We start from the raw sequence: 24,997 nt of genomic DNA, 5'->3' as shown, positions 1-24,997 counted from the left end.
TTCTATGCACTATTTTGAGTGTGTTCTTTACCCTTCTCTAATTATCATTTTTATATAATATAAGAGGTTGAGTAAAAAGTAATTTTGTATTTCATGCTTTTTTATTGTTCTAATTATATCTTGCTCATTATTGGTCACATTGGATCATACAAGAAAGGGGTTTAAAGATGCGACTATGATCTACAAACGCTTTTATGATAGTATTGCACTTAATCAGCTCAGTGATGAATTATTGTGCGTCGAGTATGGAGGTCTCAAAGGAAGAAAGTAACTTTATTTTACATTTTTACTTTATGAAAGCGACCAGGAAAATTTTCAGTAGGGCCAATACTCTTTTGCTTCGTGTTGCACAACAGTGATTCGAGCAACTTCGTTTTAGTGTAGTGTTGGTGAATGATACACCCCACACTGGCGGCCATGCCTTTGAAAATATCGATAAAATCATGTAAAGTATCGAAATAGACTGTCATGATAAGAGTCGTAGCATCGCTTAGTATCTGAACATCGATCATAAAACTGTTTTAAACCATTTGTAGAAGGCCGGATACAAAAATAAAATCGAATAAGAGAGAAAGGTGTAATTTATCCAGACAATAACAGGCCGCACACATCTCTGATGACGCACCGAAAGCTCCGATCGGAAGTTATAATGTATCCAGCCTATAGGTTGGACCTATAACGAGTAACTACCACCAGTCCTTGCCTATAGCCAACATATTTGGTGGTACAAAATGGCCTCAATAGGTGCCTATAAAAATTGGTTGGCCTAGTTTTTTGCTAATAAGGACTAGGGCTTCTTCAGGAGGGGCGTTATAAAGTTGGATTCTCGTAGGCAACAAGTTGACAAACAGAACAGGGCATATTTGGTTTAAATTGGATGATTGTAACACTTCTTATAAAGGATTGAAATAAAGCGAAAAATTTCGAAAATACACAGGTGATGTTCATATTTTATACACCTCTAAAAATGAGAGTATCTTTCTTTGAAGAAATAATACTCTGTTATCTCCTTCTCTAGGGATTTACTTGGATCTTTTTAAAGTTTTCTTTTTTCTTTTCTTCTTCTAAATAAAATTATCTCGAATCTACTTACATGATCCTCTAATCCATCTGTAGTCATTATTTATATGAGCATTATAGTATGTATGCAGTACGTATAGCATACACGTATATCTTTATTTTTGCCTATTACTCATAAAGATCTTTATGTCATCTTGTATAATGTGTAGAAAGAAATTTCTTTATGTTCATCCATTTTAGGTACAACTAGGTACAAAAAAAAGAGAAAGTTCCAAAAAATGGAATTTTGTTTGTCTATTAAATATGATAATCTAAAAAAAGATTGATCACTTGTATGAAGGATAAAAAATATTATTATAATACATCCTCTACCGAGTCGTCCATATAAACTGACACTTTGAAATAATTTATTAAATAATAATAGAATTTCAATAAAATAAATACAATAAATAGATGTGTGTCTGAGCTCTCTTAATCATTATGTAATGTAGTCCCCCTTAGCGTCAATGATGGCTTCCAGGCGTTGGTGGAAGGCATGACACCCGGTAAGGATTAGTTATTTGTCATGGTGTCTCAATGCTGTCTGACATTGGCTTTGAGGGCCTCGGATGATGGACAATTAAAGCCTTCCCTTCCATATAAACTCAAAAGGTTTAGGCGGAGGGGTTGGCATTTGGGCTATTGGGGGCCAAAAGTGTCAAAAAAGAGTTCAAAACTCATTAAAAAGAGTCGTACAACGGAGGAGATTGGTTTCGTACATTGTTGGTGTTAAAAATGGCCTCTCTACCCTCATAAGGTTCTTTTCACCCACTTTTTGGATAGCTCAGTGGGAAGTCGGATATTAAACCCTGAGATCTCTTGAATGGGTTCTTATTAACTTGAGAGAATCGCCCAGGACTGTTTTCTTTGACTCCTCTGGGCCCAGTTTGGTCTTTTTGACATAGTCCTTCTTCCTCTTCAACGTTTAAGACTTGCTGACGGAGTAGACGGGTGTCCTGAAGAAGCCCAAATCTGTGGAGTGCGCGAATGGAAATTTGTCGATCACGTTCAAGTGTTATTTTCTCGACTAGTACGCTGGAAAGCTAATATATGTTGTTGTTGTTTTTTGTAACTAATTGCTCATGCTTTAATATGTCAAAATATAAGTTGATGTCAATCTCTCAACCTTCATTAGTTATTGAATTAGTAAGTGTTTAGATCTCAATGGACACCCCAGTATGTATAAAAAATTAATGGCTAATATGAAGTTATATTGAAAGTTTCCAACCTCAAAGTGAAGATGCACCACTTGTAAATAAAAGCTAGTCAATCTATCTAGCGGCTGATGACAGTTCCTTACCAAAGTTTCAGCCATTTTGGACGTGCAATTGTTATATAAGAGTCTTTTGAGTAACAGACGAGACAGGTTTCAGAGATGGGAGTATTTATTGGAGAAGAATGTTAAATTACTAGGAAATTGTTGAAAATAAATAAAAAATTCAGAGTTTATTTAGCGATACGTGCAGTAATGTCATCTCTCGGACTTTCCAATCAACCCTCGTAGTACTCACCATTTTCTTTGAATAAATATTGTTCACAAGACATTTATTGTTTTTGGATCAATTGTTTCGAGTTAGATTACCTTAAACACGTAAAATTTTAAGACAATACGCCTTTTTATGTATGTTATTGTTTTGATATATTTAAAGGTTACGCTTTCAAAAAAAAAAAATTTAAGACAGCTCGATACTCGATTTCGTCCATTTTTACCGAAACACTCATCTTTAGTCACTCAATTGGCCGCTACATAACAACTGCGTGTTCACACTGAGGTTGGAAAATTTTCAAATAACTTAATGTGCAACACACTCGGGAGAAATTATTCTCTAAAACTCATTGTGCCGCAGTTTAGACCAACATATGTATTGCTTTTTGGATAATTATATCCGTCTAAACTACGATCTCAGGTAATAGACCTTAAATTAATAATAGAGCAATTTTTTCGATCTCAATATACCGATTTAGAATGATATTTTGATATATACTCCGATCTCAGACCGTATACTATAAATGAATCGTTTCAAATTGAGGATCGATGTTTTTGGTTTCATCTTATGCATTAATTTGGACAGATATCGTGGTCACGATCCACGATCACAGACCTTAGACTGTAATTTCATTGTTTTCAAACGGTATACCGTAATTTAATACTTTTCAAATAGTATGCTGTAATTTACTAATTAATTTTGAACCGATTTTGTAGCTCTCTATATAGTGACTGATTAGGATCGGGATTTTGTTTTACTACAATTTGAAGCCATTTTTAATCGTTGTCAAATTTTTTTAGTCTTAACTTATGAACAAATTTTTTCACTTATGGTGAATATGATTTATACAACATCCATAACGTTATATGATGTTAAATTTTTTTTATATGATATTAATCATTTTGATACACAATTGACATCATCATCAATTCATTTATCAGTCTAAACCAATTTTGGAATGTGACCAATCCCGAAGGAACCTTCTTCGAATTGATTGGGTTCACTAAAAATCATGACGGTCTCAGAATTAATTCAAGCCTCAAATAATGTTGTCTTTATTTGTGTAATTTATTAAAACCTAAGTATTAAAATTTGGAATAAAAAATTTATTCAAAAATCGAAATTTTACCTATATAGATGCAAAGGAAATAAATTTTTAATACATTTATAATTATCTTTTAATACTTTTTTTAATAAATGTTTTCCGTTCATGTGAAGTAATCATATCAAATATAACTCTTTTCGGGTCAAGTTATAAAATTCAAAGGAAGACAAACCAGCAGCTTTCTATTAAAAAAAAATCCACGTAGCCAATAAGCGGAAAGAGGATCCGGCTTAGAACCACAAAGCTACCTCAACATTTACGGCAATTTTGCACTTAGAATAGCCTTCTACGTGTAACATCAGTACTTTAGCCCTTTGAACATCAGAAAATATATGTTTTTTTTGTAATTTTTGAAAAATATCAATTACAGTTAATATAAAAAAACACAACCTTCTCCTGCTAAAATAATTAGGGAAAAGCTTGATAAACACACTTGATAGACCCAGTGGAGCCTCATATGTACCATATTTACATAATACACATTCATACACGTCAAGAAAACAATAATTTTTTAATTAGGTTAAATATCAGAGGGGTCTAAATCTTTTGAAAATAACTGTATAATAGAGTTTTTGTGTGTGTGTCTTTTATGGGTACCTAAACCCTTGGGTCTAGGGGATGAAACTTTGGATGGGCTCTCTTTTGAACCTGGTCAAGCAAAAACAGAAGTATTTTTTATGGGAGTGGGGTCATATGAGAGGGGCTATTTTATACTCAAAACACAAAAATTGTTTTTTAGCTTAAGGAGACTAGATAAGGGGTTGAGTTTTTTATATGAAAAATGGCTGGCGTCTCAACAAACGGATACATTATAAAAATATTTTCCAAATTTATTATAAATTAAAAAAAATACGGGGATTTTTTTTTTTTTCAGGGGCTAGAAAATGGTATATCAAAGGAATATTGGATTTGTAGATAAAACAAAGTCTGTAGAAATCAGTTTGCAGATTCGTTTACATATAACGTGGACCCAAAAAATGATTTTTTACTGAAATATTTGCCATTTCGGAATATTTTTTTCGTATATTTTCTCCTTTTTTGATCAAACTTCCATTTTCAAGAGTAAATGCCACGAAATAAACATAATCTCATAGACTTTAACATTATAAAATAATATTTTTAATTTCTTGAGCATTTTATTATAAGATTTTTGCAATATTTGCAAAAATGAAACAATTATCAAGTAGGTTTTTTTTTTCGTTTTTTTTTTTTGACAAAATTATTTTCGATAATGTTTTTGATTCGAGTTCGAGTAGTACTCGAACCCTACACTACTTAATATGTATGTATATTGAAAACATACTTTGGATACCATCTGTTACACAATATCCTACTTATTATAACCATTATTATATTTCCCTTAACACCTACTCTCAAATGAAATGGTATATTATGTACAATGAAAATTAGGGTGCGCCAAGACTTATATTATGTTTTTTTCTCTATCAAAAATGTTATATTGATTTATTTTATATTTGATCTCTTCAAGTCAATTCCATTACTTGATCGTAGAGGGAACCGGGAAATTTACTATACAAATGAAGATTATATTTAAAGTACTTAACAAAACTCTTAAAAAAAAAAAACAATTTAAAGAAAATATATACAACAAAATTAATTTATTGTGTTATTATGTAAAAATGATCCTAATAAGTCAAATACAAATTATATGTTCTAAAAAATAAACTCCACCTGAGGTTATATATATAGAGAAAAGGTGGACTGGGGAAAGTTGAAACATGTATTTACTAAGTTACTTATAGATACTTCAAATTAGACAGGCCAAAGTTTTACACAAAAGACATACATGTATTTAAATATGCTGAAATGAGTTGAAATACATTTATGATGACTACTTTTTGTGGAATCTTTGTTTGTATGGAAATGTCCGATTCCATCCTACGATCCAGTCATTGAATTAAATGTAAGCTCTCTTCAGTCCACTTATCGTTGTCTCAGATAATTTTTTTTTTCGGATTTGAGTAGCAGAGATCAAATAGGAAAAAATGGGTATCAAATTTTTGAGAAAATAAATTTATGTTATATATCTTGGGACACCCTAATGTGTATACATGTAAAAAGATCTGAAAATAAAATTTAAAGCCCATAATAGAATGAATAAGCAACATGTGTATTTGATTATAATGTTTATTTAATTATTATATGGGTATGCCATATTCAATAAAAGAAAGTAAAGTGCTTTAACGAGAGAGAAAAAAATAAGCCATATTGGTTAATGGTGAATTCTTACATAATACAAGTGTGATCTGAAAATTTTTCGATGTACCAAAGATAAAATACAAATAATCTAATTTTTATTGTTCATTTTTCAACATAGTGTCCATGTAACTTAACAATTTTTTCCCACGGATGCTCCCATCTCTGTAACCTTTTCAAACACGGGGGTCGTTTCAAAAGTATGTACATTGTCCAAGAGATGGCACTACTTACGTGGTTCGAGGTTATGTTTAGTTATTATCATATCTTGGAAGAGCACAAAGAAAATTTCAGCCGGAACAGTCTATTACTTTATGTTTAATATTCGTTTAAATTGAGGAAATGTAGTGATTTAAAAAAAATTATCACCTAAGAATTTTGATTAATGTTGATTAAACATTACTTTATGAAAGGAAAACGCTTCAAAAGTCTAAAAAAAGCTTGATAATATTAAAGGCACTCTACACCTTCGATTAGGCAATATTGTTACAAATGACGCTAAACGCTCTGGACACTCTGTTACTACTCCAGAACTCATTGATAAAATCCATGATATGATGTTGGATGACAAAAGAGTGAAACTGTGCAAGATTGCTTGTTCTGTGAACATCTCGAGTAGGAACATTATTTCCATCAATTTTGCAACCAAAATGGTGAGGTGTGAGCAAGCGTTTTTCTTGCACCTCGGTTTTCAAACGGTCCAATACTGATAAATAATATGCACCCGTAGAAGTATTATCCTTTTCTGGATAGTCAATGAGGACTATTACTTGTGAATCCAAAAGACCGTGATGCTACTAACTAAACATTACTTCGATACGCACAGTAGTGCAATCTCTCAGACTTTCGATTGTATTCTCTTAAATAGTTGAAGGAATTAGATTATTCATTAAAAAATAAAACATATTTCCCAAAATTACAATTTTACATAAACAAGTTGACAAAGGATGTTTTAAATTTCTTCAAAAGATTCTGCAATGTCTTCATTTGGACCATAAATATTTGCTACAATAGTTTTTTCTTCGTGAAGTATAAATTATAGGATTTCAAATGAGCCATACCTGAAATTTTTACCGTAAAGCCTTCTTCTGTCAACTCAAAAAACGTATGCAATGGTGTTTTTACCATAACTATATATTTCAATAAATAATTTTGTATTTATAGGAACACTGCAAATATACATAATCATTAATTTCAAAATCTTATTTCCATACTTTTCAAAGTAAATTGATTATTGGATTTCCCTTTATTTCTTAGTTCTTGCTATTTCTTGATGTTTTGACTAAAATGACAAGTCTTAATCTCTTAAGTGATTCATAATTATATTTTTAAACAAATTTAATTTACGTATAATGTTAAAATATTTAGTTATAACATCTTTTGCATGTTTTATTTCCTTTGAAAGGACTTTCTTTTGAGCCTTGTAAAGACATCTTTCCATGTTTCTTATAACAATTTGGAAAAGGAAAATCGTGTTTTTCTTTAGTATAATGTGAACATTAGACTAGATTCTGCGCAGTGTAATCCAAAATACTCATAATTTTAGTTATGATGTTCTCGTAATATTCACTTAATGTATTTTTTAGGACATACAAGCTTAATTAATAAGGATAATCCTATTTTTTATTTAGATGGTTAAAATGAATATATTTCTTCTTAAGTTTGTTTTTGATCACACTCAGATGATTTCAAATCTAGAAACTCAGCCAAAGAGGAAGAATCTTCATATTCATAATTATTGTACTAAACGTTTCATAAATTGACTAAAACATATTAATCGAACTATATATTTAAATTCTTGGGCAGAAAAAGAAGGGATTGTTGCTCTTATCATGCTGAATAAATTTTGTATACCATCAAATGAAAAATGAGACGTTAAAATATACTCTGGCCGTCTTGAAGGTATCCGTTTTGAATATAAATATTTAAACTGGTTTTCAACTTGTACTGCCATTTATTTTTTAAATTAATTTTATTTATTTTATGTCTTTATATGCTCAATAAGAAAAACAATATGTTGCTAATATTGTTTTGTTTTTTACGGTCAAAAGTGGTTCATTGCATTTATAATTGAGTGCATCAAATAAATACATTTTGATATATTGGAATTAGAGGGAAAACATGATTGTCGATTTAAGCATACACGAGATGGGAAGAGAAGCATTATTAAAGAGGAACCTTAAAAAGTTGAAAGAAACTGAAACTTGAAAGTAGGAAGAATAAACAAATAAAGGAAAAGAAACATTTAATGCGTTTACATATTATATATTTGATTAAAAAATTCCAAGGGAACATTAATTTCAACCAAAAATAACAAACACGACGTCTAAACCTCATTTATATATATATTAACGCAAAATATTCTTGAGCCAAAATTGCATTAAGGCAACGTTGGCAGTTGGAAAATAGTTTAATTCAAAATTACTTAGCACCATATGCAAAATTGCGTCACAATATCAAAAATACCAAGGCCTCCTAGACACATTGGAGTGGATAGTTTTCTCGATCCAACAGTTTTAGATAAATAAATAAGTTGCATCCGTTTTTACCACCTCTGTATTTGACTATGGGTTCGTTAGACCCTGTATATCTACTAATATAGTTGACTCTTTGAGTCCCAACCATGTTCCAACATTGTTTAATATGCAAGGATGTTCTCCAGATATCCCTTTCATTTGCTAATAGACATCTAAATCAAATGGAAAAATAATTTATTTCTATGACGTCGATACAGGAATGATAAAAACTGTAGTATGGTGTTTGATACCACAATGAAGAACTTGGCTATGAGTATTTTAGTGTTCCAGAAGATGATTTTCATCATCTAATCATGAGAGAAACCCATAGCACTACATCATTTTTAGTACTAGTGATGTGTCACTAGTCGAATTTGAGAGTCGAGTAGAAAATTAACTTGAGTTTAAAAAAATAAAAAAATTGGAAAATTGAGTATTTTTTTATATTAATGAATATATAATATTCATTAATAATAATATTATTCATTAATATTTGTATCACATCACTTTTTTTAAAAGTTAATATGTTTTAACTATAAATTCATCGGAACCTCTAACGGATAAAATGTGTAACGGGAGTCTCTTTTTATGGAAGAAACTCTAATCAAGTCATCTTTGATGAGCTGTTTTCTTTTAATACTTTAAAAAAGGGAAAAGGAGAAAAAATATGCGTGCATCAGTAAATTAGTGAGTCTAACTAAAGTGTGTTGCCATCTTTCCTTCAAATAGCTCCTACCGCACTAAAATTAAAAATAATGGTGCATATTAAAAATAGAAGAAATTAGCCAATAATTATTATTATGTAATTATTAGTGAAAAATTATTTATATTTAATTTATTTTCTACTAGAATAATACCCTCCGTTTTCGTTAGATGAATTAATAAAATTTTACTAAATATGTCCTTGCTAAATCAATGAACTACTATATATTATAATTTATCAAATGAAAAAATAAATACTACTAGTTATACTGCCATTTTTAGAAAGCCCTTTAAAGGAATTTTCTCTTTTAAATATTTTCTTCATTCTATTCTACATATTTCTTCTTTTTTTTAAAGGAAAAAATATATGGTATTCATAAACCACGTGGTCAGTCCGGAAATTGAGGAATCCGGACCAAAATCACACTTATTCTAGTTTAAGAGGAACCGGGGTCAACATAAAACAACGTAGGTCTAAATAACATTCAAAAATGGCATAAATGACTTCATAAGGAACATCTGATAAAAAAATAGAAAGTTTTTTATGAAAAAAAAACTGTGGTTGGATAAAACATGGTTTAACTTTTTTTACTGGTTCTATAAAAAGGCTTGCCCTTATCTAAAAAAAGTTAGTTTAAATAAAAACCTTTTATTTTTCTCTTAAAATACGTAATTTAATGAAATTTCATATGAGAAAAATTTAGTTAAGTGGGTTAAGTAAAAATAAGCACGTGGTTTTTGAGAGGGGTTAATCCCCTAAGCTCATAGAGAGGGGTTACAATTATCTGAGAAAGAAAACCATGATTGATCAAAAAAAAACCTTCTATCACAATTTTATCTGATATTTTCTTTTTTAAATGTGGCTTTCTACATACATCCCAAACATTTATTATAATAAAAATAATGGCTGTATATTGATGTGAACCTTTCAAATTAGGCTTGCTATATTGTTCTTAATATAAGTATACAATGCATATATGAATTGAACAAAAGAATCATATACAGCAGACTTAAAATGTTTGTTTTTGTGTCTGTCTTGAAAGCATAAGCTAACAATTTAACATAAAAAGTTATATACCTACGTATTTTCGTTTAAATTATGCAAAATCTTTTTTTTTATAACTATATTATTATTGTGGTATTAAATATAAGACGATGTACAAAATAATAAACTAAAAATACCCATAGTAACAAGGATTTTAAATGTACATATATGATACATAAATGGAAAAGTACTATATACAGCACTCAACGCCATATTCCAATGAGTATTATTTAAATGCTTAAAATTCGTCTATGTAAAACAGTTATTTTTCTTTTTCTCCCTCTAAAATCATAAAAAAGGAGTACCATATGTCTTCCTCGCTTCTTCTTCTCTTGTTCTTTTTTTCATAGAGAGATGTCAACTCCCAATTTCTACAAGATATAATACCAAGTGGTGGACCTAAACCAATAAGATCTATTTAAACTATTAATATAAAATAATACACGCAAAATTGCCCAATAATCCTCGAGTAAGTAGACAAAATACTAATAAGTAAAATACGCTCATACCTTGTGATGAAAATATGATGTATTTTGAGCATGTTAAAAAAGAAACCCAAAATCAAAATGGCTTCCCTGTCATGGTGTTTCATTAGCTCAGCTACAATCAGCTGTGACAAGGGAGAAGGAAATATACAAAAATATTAGCAGGAATTAATCTGATGTCGATCCTCAAATGTAATTTTGAGTCCAACAATGATTTACAATTATAACTCCACAACAAATCTTGAAGGGAACTCTCTGACTCCAATGTTCAATATGGCTTTCAATATTAATTAGGAAAAGAAGTTCACTACTGAGGAGTTGAATAATAATGACAACAGTGTAGGAAAAGAAAATATTTTTTTTTTTTTGTTTACCAATGCAAAAAAAAAAAAAAAAAATGGACTAGCCAAAAAATATACGCGATTTACACAACTACTTAAGCCTTATTTTTGCAAAATACTTTGTTGTGATCTTCAAATTATTTGTGAGAGTTTCAAAGGAAACTGTTCAAAAATGAACGATAATACTAGTGGAATTTCCGTATGGATATTTATCGACCATATACAACTGGATCATTATGGGACAATTGATCATTCAATATTCTTTCATCATTTGCCCCGCCTTACTTTTATGTTTGAATCTAATGCCCCGTTCGGTTTGATAACTTGTTGCCAACAAGAATCCAACTTAATAATGCCCTTTTTGAAAAAGCCCTTGTCCTTATTGACAAAAAACTTTGACGACCAATTTTCATAGGCCTCTATCGTGGCTAAATTGGTACCTTCAAGCGCCTTAAAAATAATGCTAATAGATGGTAGTCACTTGGTGCCAGGTCCAGACAATAGGGTGGACAAATAAGAATTTCCCATCCAAGCTTCTGGCATGTTATCATAGATGTGTGCGGCCTGGTGTTGTCTAGTTAAAACACGATTCCTCTCTTATTCACAAATGCTTGCCGTTTCTGTTCGATTGAAAGCTTCAAACGGTCGAGTTGTTTAGAGTAGATTGCAGAATTGAGCGTTTGGCCATAGTGGAGCAGATCATAGTAGATTATTCCCTGCCAATCCCACCAAACACACAGCAACACCTTCCTGGCAGTCAATCCTGGCTTTGTTACGGTCTGGGTCGCTTTGTTGGCTTTCAATCACGATCTCTATCGCTTGACATTGACGTTTTTCATCGGCAGACACAATCCGCTAAAAAATGAATCGATTTTGTTTCAGTTCAGCAGCGATTTGCAGATGGAAATTCAGTCCATGAGATGTTTTTTACGTCAGCTCGTCTAACACCAAACATCAAGTTTCTTTTTGTATCCAGCTTTCTGCAAATAGTTTAAAACGATTTTATGATTGATATTCATCTACTTTTTCTCCAACCTAATATGCCAATCGCTCAAGGAACCTAATAATTGTAAATATAAATTCTATTTATGTCTTTATCTAGGATTGGGCGAGAATCATACATATGCACATTGAGTTCCAGAGAATATTTTCTTTTGAGAACACTGTCTATTGAGCTACGTCCCAACATATATTTTTCGAAGCATTTAAATTAGTGTTCTAATAGTTAATTGAAACGAGAAATGTTTTCTTAATTTACGGGGAAATATTATTTTTTTAATTCGCCCAGTCTTTTTTCGTCACATTTAATCTTGGTCTCGTTTTGTCACATGTTTTCTTCGTCGGTTTCGTCAGATTTAGTCATTTATTTTATTTCTATATACCATACAATTTTAATTTCTTCTTATTTTATCAAAAAAGAAAAAAAAAAATTTAGTCTTCAGTGTTAATTTTGAAATCAGTTTTTCAGTTTGTTTGGTCCTAAATCTTGAAAGTTTGTCATTTTCCCGTATCGTCACATTTAGACATTTCTTCCATTTTTATATAACAGCCAACATTATTTATCATGTTTTTATATAAATATCAGTTTTGCTTTGTACTCAGTCCTAATTTCATAAGCAAAATTTAAATTTGTTCGGTTTGTCAAATTTTGTCCTTATGAATTTAATCATATTATATCCTATCTTAATTTCGCCTAGAACTTTTTTTTTTTTTTTTTGAGACAAACAAAACAATAATGGTATTGTTAATTTATCTAAGTATAAACAAATAATGTTCTTTCTTAATATATAATTTTCTTTTCAGAGATATGGATATTAATATTTTTCCCCATGTTCTAGTTTTTATAACAATTTATCGAATATTAGACATATCCTATTTATTTAAAAATTACCAAATAAACTCCCGACTATGATGATACAACCCTCTCCCCCCTGACTATTTATTTAATGGGGATTTGGTATGAAAATAACTTCTTTTTTTTAACATATATTTTAGTAGTCTCAATCCAACAATAACTTGTTCTTTTTGCTAATTATTAAAAAAAAAAAAAATTTTTATTGCTCAATTTGTTTAATAAAATGATAATTTTATAAAAATTTGTTAAATTTAAAAATGAATATAAATAAAATTTGTTTTTCTAAAAAAAATTATTAAATCTTGGAAAAAAATATTTTTTTCTATTCTTGTTTAAATAAATCAACACTATAAAAAAATCACTGCTTTTTAATGAAGTTCAAAAATATTATGACTTATTTTTGTCCATTGTTGTGTCATTATAATAAACAGACTACAAAATCTCATAGTACCTCAAACATAACATTAACTACTTCAAATGTTGAAGTGTTGTTATAGCATGTTATATTTAGAAAAGATAACTAATTAATGTTAAAAACACAAAATAAACTTGAAATAAGATAAGGAGTTGTTCGTCTATCATTGCCAGAAACATCAAGTTTATTAGAACTAAACAATTGAAGGATCTATAAAAAATCTGCTTTCTTTTGTAGTTAAAATGAAGAGAATATGATATAAAATGGTTTTTGCTTTTTGTTTTTTAGGAATTTCCCCATAAAAATAATTTATTTTATTTTTACGTATCTCGAAATGTAGCGGGTGTGAATCAAGAAAACACAGCCAAAACACTTTTTTGTGATATGTTTAAATACTGTATTTAACAATATTTTGTATTCAATATGTCCTCCTTCCCCAGTAATAACAGCTTGTACGCACCGGCGAACAAATTGTCAGCTCTTGACACTAAAGGTCATATACACGGTGTCCTATATTGCCATTATGGTAGCTCGAGCGAATCCAAATTCGAAATAGATTTTTTTTCAAATAATCCAAAATATGTATTTTCAATTTATTGGAAAAAATATAGTTTTAATTTGTTCAAAAAAAAAAAAAAAAATGAGAGGCCCAGCAGAGATTTTTCTCCAAGATGGCCCAAACTACCAAGTCCAGGTGATTTAAGTAAGGGTAAGCGGAGTGCCATATCGAAACAGGTAAGAAGTCGCTCCGGACGCTTTGGTTCTTCTTGATGTTGTAGAAAGTCCGTATGTACCATATGCCAACGACCTTTGCAGCCTTTTCGGTACTGACATCGGTGTGGTGCTTTCATTGGCTTTTTTACGTACAGAGACATGAGATTCAAAGGAAACTTGTATATTTTTGTTTCAGCTGTTGTTTACTCCAAGTATTGGGCACCCATCCTGTGCGTAACAAAACTATAATCTTATGCAAAATTATCTACAATACCCTGAGCTATTTATTTATTCAATACTGTTACCATCGGTTCTTACTTTGGAAGTAATTTTTTGTCGAAAAGAGATAGAGTACTTACAGATGTAGTCCTGAGTACATGATAAACAGCTGCCTTTATTTACTCTACCATTTCATGATGATCTTTACTGACCTTTATCTTAACAAATTTTCAGAAATGGAGTCAACCTCAAATGTATATTTAAGATCCATTAAATGTACTTTCCAATATATGTTTGTTGCAATTAGTAAAAAAAAATCTTCTTTAACATAACCAGGGACGTATCGAAAAGCATTGCAGCTGTTGTGTTGACTGCAGTACGAGAGACTACCAATTATTTAGCATGATTGCCCATAGATTGGCTTCATTTCAATTATGTGTCCGAGGGTATCTGGATTAATTATAATAGGTTCCCTGTTAATACCATCCTTTTCCCCCCCAATGTTCCAATACTATTCTAACTACTTAATTGCATTAATTCTAAACAGCTTTCCTGGTCACTACAATTAATTTTGGAATCTGAAATATAGATTAAAGGGTGTTGTTGCCTTGTGTACATTCTTTGCTCAATTAAATAATATTAAATGTTTGGTAACAACTCATATTTCTTAGATACTAACAACCACAGGAACATACAGTGTATGAAATTATAGTTTACACCCGGTGATGGTATGTATGTATGATGTATAATATTCTACATACAGGTATAACTTATAACATCAAAAAATAATATTTGCATAGTATATATATAATAAATTACTTGAAGGCTTTTATTTTTGTTCAAAGAAATAAAAGTTGTGTAATAAAAACAAATAAAGTAAAGGAAATATTGTTCAAAAGTACAAATACAAAAGTATTTTATAAATTATTTTTATGTATTGTATATATATGTTTGTAGACTCAAAACAGCTTGATAGATTCAATTGACTTTTGACATGTGAGTTTCATAATCTACTCTGCTCAATATAAAGTAATTTTGTTCATACCCCAAGCTCCAAAGCGTCTTTGGAAGGTTGTTAATCCTTTGATAGGGAATTAATTTTTTTATGAAATGGATTTAAAACTTAATTTCTATGTGAACTTCACTACATGATCCACAGACGACATTGACTCATAATATTTGTAATATTTTCCTAACTATTTTATCCCTATTTATAGTTGTAAATATGAAACAATATTACTTAAAAGTATTTGCTTCAGTTAAAGACAAGGAAGAAACATACATTATTTTAAATATCTAATCTTAATAGCATTATCAATAAGATATAATTTGTGATTATTATATTTCAAACATTATCATTTCATTTTTGACTAGAATTTCTATGGAATATTAATTACTAATAACAAATTTTAGGACCTAAAATTGTATTCACTAATTTTTTAATGAAGTTGAGTGTGATTTGTATAATAACAGCTGATATAGCATTAGTAACAACACGTATGTTAAATTGAAAAAAAAAAAATCGAAAAAGCAAAAGAAAGACTTAAAAACAAACAATTCACCAAACTTTGATAATTAATTTTTAGCGATATAATTTATTTTAAACCAAATATAAGCAATTTGATAAGTCTTGAGTTCAGAAAAGTCAATTTCACAAACGAAGGGTTAAATGCAATTTCCCTCCAAACTTTGCCACTTAACATTAGACCCTTGCCCGAAATTTGAAATCCCTAACTTGAACGATGAGTTTGCTAGGCTCTATTAAGAAGTTGTTTTGGAAGGGATTCAAGGAAACAGAAGGGAAAACTAGAATAGGCACTGGAGATACAAAAAAACTCCACTTAAAATCAAATAGAATTGTGTATCTCAATATGCTTCAAAGTTATGGTGGAGTATGCATTTTTTACGTTATGTGTTACTTTGACCTGGACATCTCAAAATTTAATGGGTTCTTACTGTGAACATACATAATTTTTGCACCTAGTTTGATCAAAATCAATATTTAACGCTGACCGTAATCTTTGTTACTAACCCGCCAACAGAGGGCAAAAACATAGCTTCCTTGCGGAGCTAATAAACAGTTTTGGCATTCCTTAAATAATGTTTATAGTCTCCAAAAGCAAAGGATCCTTATTTTTTTGTTACAAAATGTCAGGTTGTTAATCAATTAAATAAGTTTGTACCATAGTTTTTTTTTACAGAATATGGAAGGGTTTTAGATTAAAGTAAATAATAACTGAATATATAGATGGGCCGAAAACACACTAGCGCTTGAGCTTTAAAAGTAGCCTATGCTTAATGTTGTACTTAAAGTATATAAAAATAATTATTTAACTTATTTTCATACCCGTTTAATTCAGATGTTAAAAAATTTAAAAGCGCAGATATAATAAATGTATAATTGAAAAGTTATCAAATACTTTAATAAGAGTAATGTCGTAATTTTTCCAAATTTTTTTAATGAAAAAAAAAGTTTCATATACTGGTTTTTGATCTAAATTGTTTCAGGATTGGTACCCTTGAATTTTAAAACTTGTTTTTAGCCATGGAAAGAACAATTATTAATATTTTTTGAAGGTGTAGGAAATTCTTTTGTACTGTATTCTAAAACTTATATTAGCTGTAGCCCCTCCCCCCATTAAAGAATATTGGAAATTTAATTTTTGAATTCTTTATTCAAAAAATTTAATTTTTTGTGGACGGCTGTCAATAAAAAAATTTTTTTTTGTCAACAGCTGTAGATTTTTGATATTTTTTTTTTAAAATATTTATTTTTTGAGAAAAGCTATGAACTTTTGTGAATTTCTATTTTTTTTTTTTTTTGCAAACATGTAATATTTGAAATTTTTATTTGCGAATTTTTGGATTTTTTCCCAAAAAAATTTCAAAAACCAAGCCTCCTCCCCCAAAAAACAAAACCTGCAGCAATTCATTTTGAAAAAATTGCAAGACATAACTAAAATTAAATTTTGAGAGGTCAAAGTGAAAGGTCAAGGTCACAAAAAGCTTTAAAAATGCATAATCGATCACAACTTTAGAACAAATTCAAATAAGTACACAACTTAAATTAATATTAATTTTTAGGGAAAAGATTGTAAGCCGTGCCTTGCACAGCAATGTACCTATTCTTGTTTTATTCCAATACAAAAGGATATATTCAAGGTAACTTTAACCTTTTGGACCTGAAACTTACAAAAAACGTGATTTTTATAAAATCAAGAAAATACATCTCAAAACCAATTTGTGATATTTTTAAATACTATATTCAGCTATATTTTTTATTCACTATTTCCTCCTTCACAGGCAACAACAGCTTGGATATGCAGGTGAAGAGATTTGCATATTTTGACGATGAAGACATTGTCCATGACATATTAAGCTGTCCCGATGGCAACTCCGTGTAAATCCAAATTTGGATGAAAGTGAGTCAGACTTTCTTTTCTAAGACACCTCTAACTTCAAGGTCCAGACAGTTGAGGTCAGGGCTGGAGGCAGGCCAGAAGTCAGCCATATTGTAGCTGCATTATTTTTTTGACTGTATGGAGCAGTAATGGACTTGTTGATATTGTAGTCAGTCTGGCAAGAGATGCCAAGGGTCTCTGAAGGCATATCGATACTGACACCAGCAAAGAAGAGATTGCAAAAGCGTGGCCATTTTTGTTATTGCTCCGACATTTTGACACTTGGAGACATGGTATAAAAACAAAGCAAGTCTATTTTCGTTTCGGCTGTCGTTTGCTTGCGTAATGAAGTCTTATAATTATAAATAACGGGTGTAAATCCGTATTTAGATTATACTTCAAGTCTTTTCAATTGTGTCATAAAAAAAGAAAGCATTTGAAACTCAAATAACAAAAACATTTTCATAGGCATTACAAAAGAAATTAATATTCTGAAAATCATGTTCAAATACTGAATGATACTTTAATCTTTCATTACTTTAGAAATGCATTATTTCGTACGGCCATGAGACATCCTTATTAATTGTCTGTTGAACATTATAAATGTATTTAAGATGCAATGACTTGATAAAGTAAATGAACGGATATAAGTTTATTGATGGAGATTTTTTCAAATCATTTACTTTCAATTACTATTTTGAATGAAAAAAGTAACAGCTGTCTACTTTTTATGAACATACTTATATTAACTATAAAATATTTGATGAAGATAAAAAAGTTATAATTTGATTTCTTGGATAAGTTTTAACTCAATAAGACTTTTTTAGGAAAGAAAGTATGCTTCTACAAAAAGTTTCTCTCAAACTGTAATAAGGTATTTCATTCTTATTATATTTTAAAAATATTACCTTCAAAAGTATTCAATATTTACGTTTTTTTAAAGTAGTTAATATAAATTTCATTTAAGATTATATAAAGTAGTATACTTATATAGACAATGACCAAAAAATACATGGAAGGGCCACTCTTTTTTTTTTAATTCCGCATATCTCAGAAAATTTGGTCTATAGAGTGCAGCATTGTATACAGCGAACTTTGAGAGCCAGACACAGCTGCACTTGCACAGAGAGTACGTTGTTTGTTGTTTTGGGGGCTATCCGGAATTGTTTGCTGTCAGTTAAAAGAATTTATTCTACAATCGTGGAAAAGGAGAGTGCCCTTTTTGCGATTCGCTCCGGAAAAACAAATGTTGAGATTGCAAACATCTTATACATAGGAAAATCCTATGTCTGGAGAGTCATGAAGGAACTAGAAGTGTCTGGAGGGTGTTATGAATCAACAGCAAAACGATGTAATCAAATTAAATGTTGACTTGGTTTTTACTTTGTTGCACCTGGTGTTTGGCCTCCAGTCTCACCGCACTTATATCCTATAGATTTCTTTTTGTAGGGTTCAGTTGAGTGAGACACCAAAATATCCCTCTGTATCACAAAATCCGACATGAAGTCTAAGATCCTGGAGGAATTCCGCAATCCGTCAAAAGAGACTGTCATCAAGACCTGCTCCTGGTTCCCAGCTCAGAACGACAGAGTTATTGACGCAAAATGCAATCATATTGAATAATAATTAAAAAATTGGACTCAGTTTTCATTTGCATTGACTTTTATCAAAATCTGATTTTTTGTTTAGGAGAAAATCCATTTTAAAAATGTCTTGTTTGGTTAATAAATATACTTTTTATAAGCCTTGACAGATTTAAAAATAGAGAAAAATATTTTTTTGATGTTTCTATACTATTAGCATTTTATGGTATTGGCAGCCTGAGATCTTTTGGATGGGCCCTCATGGACTTAAGGGGATTTATTTGGACAATTTTCTTTAACTCCTCCGTGTCCTGATAGGCCTTTTGACAGAGCCATTCTTCTTCTCCAACGTTTCGGACTGACTGACGGAGTAAACGGTGGTCCTGGAGACGCCCAACTGTTTGGAGTGTGTGCATCGAAATTCAAGGATTACGTTCAAGTGTCATTTTCTCGACCTGTACGTCAGGTTTTTTTTATATTGTAACTAATTGTAATTGTATTGGGTATGATGCCACATAATATACTTTTTTCAAAATGGGAATGAAATGTTTGGCAACAAATTGGGAGGGAATTCATCTTTTTTTAAATATAGGGCAAAACATTAAAAAGTAAGAGGCAGCTTTAAATATTCGTTCAAGTCCGTAGTATTTTGTTAAGGGAAGTTTTGTCATGAAAGGAACAAAATAAGGAAGGGTAAGATAAGTAGGAGTAAATGAAAATAATTTCAAGGCCACACTAATAATTATAAATTGTATAAAATGTTGTATGTTTCTTTTCACTAATGTATTTCATACTTAATGATGAAATAATGGGTCGAAAGTAATGATATTTTCTTTTACTAATAGTTAAAATATACTAAGCACAAAGCAATTTAAATCATATTCTTTCAGTTATTTAAAAAAATAATATGACTTTTAAGAGTAAATAATCAAAATTGCAAAAAAACTGTTTTGGACTAATTTAAAAAATAAACAAAATAGTGTATAGCATAACAGCATTAGAAAGAAAATTCAAACTAAAAATAGTTTTCGTACTTACAAAACCAAAAAAGTTATAGAGATTTAATGTTGTTGAAAAAATAACCCTCCATAACTGGCTCATTTTTGCAAGTATTGCAAAAATTATGTTATAAAATGTTCCAGCAATTGAAAATACTATAATGTTTAGTTAAGGCTTAGAGTTTTTTGTCGAAAATGCATCGTTTTGTGGGATTTTTTTTTAAAAGTTGAAAGTTGACGTTTGATGACCATCAACTTATCAACAATAGAATAAATATGGTTCCCCCATAGAGAATGATTGAGCAAGGTATAACCTGACAAAAAAGATGTAATATAACGTCACGTTTTTTGCTTTTTATTTGATTAATTATCTTTCATTCCCACAAGAGAAGTAATATTTAGTTCTAATTGACTCCCAAGGTGTTAACCAATCAACTACCACTGGATTATATTATTTTCATCCATGAACATGATCAAGTATAAAATTGATATTATACTAGAAGAGGGCAAAGCTTTTCGTAGTTGCTACTTGAATATATATTTGTTATTTTCCAGTGCTGTTGTCATTATTTTTATATTCTCGAAGAGACAACGTATAACTGACAAATATAAAGTAATAAAAAGTGCTTGAAAGGCTAAAAGTAACAATGAAGATTTGTTGGAGAGTTATAAATATAAGTCAATGAAACTAAGAAGAAATTATTCTCTTGAACTCAATGTGCATAGGTGCGCGCCAGGTCGTACCTAGAGAAGGAAATATACTCTATGTACATATATGAACTTCAAGGAAGATTCCTAGGTCAAATGGAGGAAATGTAATACTATAATGTTTACTTATACGTAATCAGTGCAACACCTTATCCATTAAACCGTCATTAATGTCATGAACATACTTTTGGATAAAATTATTTATATGTATGGTCATTGCGATCTCACTTTTTAATACGAGAGAAAAATAACAAGTTGCGTGATTACTGAAGTGAATATTATACATAACCAGGGCATGACAGACATTCTAGCCCGTGGCTATTAAAAAAAACCAGTTAGGCTAGTGCAAAGTTCCCTGTATCTAGCCTGTTTGGCTACATAATGTTGTACTTTAAATACCTCATATACGAAGGTAATTTTTGTATTCAAATCATGAGTTGTATCTTGTGTCAACGTCTTATACGTCGAATAGACATTGAAAATAATAACAAAGGGGGATTTTTGAGTAAAAAATATCTTTTATAGACAAATTTCCCAATATTTCAATTCCTGTTTAGTTTAGAAAGGTTTTTTTTTAACAAAAGTGATATTTCACAGCGCGGAACATTCTGTAAATTTTCATTTCAGAACCAACCCATTTACTTAAAATATTCCATAAAGCTCTGTGTGTCCTTGTTTCGGATTGGACATTGTTTTGTAAAGGAGTTTCCTTTCGATACTAAGCCAATCAAATATATCCATATATATATATCAAGTACATGGGTAGTTTGACTCGAACATGAAACATGAACATCATGGAAAATGGAACATTTTATTTCTTTTTTTATGCTAGTTATTTTATAGATGTTCATTATTGAGATGATGATATATTTTTGATTCATTTCCTTCCTGTGAGTCTCCCTATTTTGGTATATATATATATATACGTATTTTTATAAAGAATAGTATAAATTTCAATGGTAAAAATAAGGACATCCGGAGACATTTTCACCTTTTCAAAAAATAGATTTCCATTCGAGAACATAAATTTAAAAACATAATAACTCCTTAGTAGTTATATAAACAGTCCAAGTTCGATCCTCCCAAAAGTTTTAGATTGGTAGAATTGTTCAATACCATTGTTGAAAGACACAAGCCAAGAATAATAAAGGATGTTCCATGTAAACGTTTTCAAGCTGAGAAAAAAAAATCTAGTGTGTCTTTATTTTTTCAAGGATTTTATTAAAATTTCTACAAAAAAAACAACATTATAACATGTCCATGACTTGACTGTCCCACTGGGTAAAGTACAGGATGCCTTCTTTATCCCAATTTTATACTGCCTTTCATATTCAAGCAGAATACTTTATATGATTATGGGGGAGATAAAATGTATTACAGCTAAAAAGAGGAGAACTTTCTACATCTAAAATAGCATTTGTACAGGGAAAATATAGTCAAAATATTTAAATTCATATAATATATCTAACTATGCCTTTTTACTATAATTTACATCAAAGATAAGTAATAATAAATTCTTCAGAGGGAGAAGTTAACACCACTAAAATCGATTATATAACAAAAAAAAAAAAAAAAGAAGAGAAAGAACAAGCAAAAACCGGTTTTCCTTTTCTAATTTCTAAGCATAGTTTTTATTTTACAAAATACTCAACTCTACGAATCAACAAGGCTTGCTATACTATTAAAAGTGGGGACAGGCCTACAAAAATGAGGGAGCATTGTCAACCTACTATTAAATACATTTATTCAAAAAAAAAAAAAAAACTGTCAAAAACTAACCTCCAATCTCAAGCTTGATTTTGTCAAGCTTCGTTAGATTTTTAACAAGCATATAGTAAACTATGCCAAGATCAAGTATTGGCCTCTTTACCACTCTTCACTTCAAATACAAATTTGAATCTAGTGTTTATTCTTATTTATATGGTCCAACCGTTTCTTAGGACTGTTGGTCCAAGGGAAAGGTCTCTAGCTGTTGGTCCAAGTGAAAGGTCTCTAGCTGTTGGTCCAAGGGAAAGGTTTCTGTTGGTCCAAGGGAAAGGTCTCTAGCTGTTGGTCCAAGGGAAAAGTATCTAGCTGTTGGTAATTGGAATTTTCTCTATAAATTTCTATGATTTATTAAGTATGTAATATGATATATGAGACATTTATTAAGTGCATTACACATTCTTTGCAGAAATATTATTTTCTTCATTATAAAATTTTATATTTCAACTTGTAAATTTAATTTATTCTATTACAAATATAACGCAATCATTAAAAAAAGGAAAAATAAACTCAATGACGATACAAAAGATATATTTTGACTACTAGACTTGACCGTGGTCATCAGTTCTAAATGAGGACTGATAAGATATCACTTACTGTATCTAAATATTATTAAAGTACTAATATTGGTAGAATTGTCGATCATGTCTTGATGATATGAGTAGACAATTGGAAAAGCCTTATGCGTAGGTCAACAGTAAATATATATAAAATAGAGTTTTTTACAGTTACTCACACCGTTGAACCTATGAGGCTATAATTTTAGAAGGGTGACTCTTTTGATCTGGCCAGGCTATGATGGCGGTGCCGATTTTCGGGAGGGGTCGTCATATTCTAACCAAAACACAAAAAATATTTTTGAAGCTAAAGGACACAATATAGGGGGTTGAAATATAAGTCAAAAAGGGATCGGGGTCTCAATAACAACTATACGAATACGTATATTTTCTAAATTTATTCAAAATCAAAAAAGTTATGGGCATAAAAAAGTAAACTGCGAAAATTGGCCTGTAGTTTTTCTTTTCGGTTCGAAAAATGGAATATTAGATTAGTGACTAATGATTAGATGATACTAGATTAATGACGTTTGTAGAAATTTGCTTGTAAACACATTTGCATGTAAATATACACATTTTGTTTAATGGAAATATCAGTCGTTTTTTGAATAATTTTTCTATTTTTTCATTTTTTCATCAAACGTCAATTTTTAATACTTAAGATGAAATAGCACTAAACTATGCATTTTAGAAATAAAAATTTTAAGTATAACTTAATAAGAAGATATGTTCAATTTCAGAAACATTTTATTAAATAATTGTTGCGATATTTCTAAAATGAACTAGTAATCGAGGGTTATTTTTTTGTCGACATTATTCTTCATAACTTTTTTGTTTTGCAAGTACGAAAAAAACCTGTGAGGTATTTGACCCTCTATACAATTCCAATTTAGGCTATTTATTACTTTTTACTACAAAAGTAGTGTTAAAAGATTTTTGCAATTTTCAATTATAATTTCGGTTTATCAATTTCGTGACAAAAATAAAAGATGGACTTCTCATCTCGGAATTTTTTATTTGCATATATGTGGGTATGTTATTTAAGGTTTTATTACTCAATATATTTTTTTAAAACCATAATAATACATATATTATAATGCCCACCCCCGCCAAAGGAATCTAAAAATTAAGAAGAAATAATATTGACCATTGTCAATGTGCTTTCCCGCTCCAGCCCTGGCCTGAGCAACGCCGGGAAATATTTTCCTAGTTATGTATACAATAGTGGTAGAAAGATAAGGGAGTACTTGTGGTGTCAAAAAGGACTTATACACAGGGCTTTGCAATCACACTAGCCCATCATTAGTAAAAAAAAAAACAGTCGGACAATGTGCTCTGTATCTAGACCGTTTCGCAAGGTATAAGCCGTACCATAAATACAGCATATAAACTGGCAATTTTGGGTTCAAATCATTTGTATTATCTTACATCAGCGTCTCATTATTTTAAATAGCCCTGATGACTATTTAATATCGATTCAATGTCCTTTTTCGACGCCAAAAGAACTATATAGAGGATCTTAAAAGTAGAAATTAATTGATAAAATCATTGCAGCATATCAAACATTGATGATTTATTATATTATTTTGATTAGAAGTACTAGAATAATTTGTCAAATCAATTTTAATATAAGTAAAATGAATAATTTTATATGGAAGCAAGCATTTTTTCCTTATTTTTCTACTCTATTATGTACAATGAACCTTATATTACAAATTTAAAGGATTTGCTGTGGAAAAAAAGTTCGTTTTAATAGATGTTTTCAGTTTAACTTTTAATATCCCTATGTGAATACTTAATAAATAATCAATATAAAGTTTTGAAGA

At 30.1% G+C, this 24,997-nt stretch overlaps 1 protein-coding gene across 1 annotated transcript in view; it reads right to left on the bottom strand.

The window, feature by feature from the left end:
* nAChRalpha2 (nicotinic acetylcholine receptor alpha2) overlaps positions 1-24,997 on the bottom strand; it is a 65,931-nt gene that overhangs the window by 9,327 nt on the left and 31,607 nt on the right. The gene's annotated exons all lie outside the window — the stretch shown is intronic.

Source organism: Lepeophtheirus salmonis, chromosome 7 (genome assembly GCF_016086655.4).
Source record: "Lepeophtheirus salmonis chromosome 7, UVic_Lsal_1.4, whole genome shotgun sequence".
NCBI lineage: Eukaryota > Metazoa > Arthropoda > Copepoda > Siphonostomatoida > Caligidae > Lepeophtheirus > Lepeophtheirus salmonis.
Note: the sequence above shows the minus strand (reverse complement) of the source record. Positions and strands in the feature narration are given on the sequence as shown.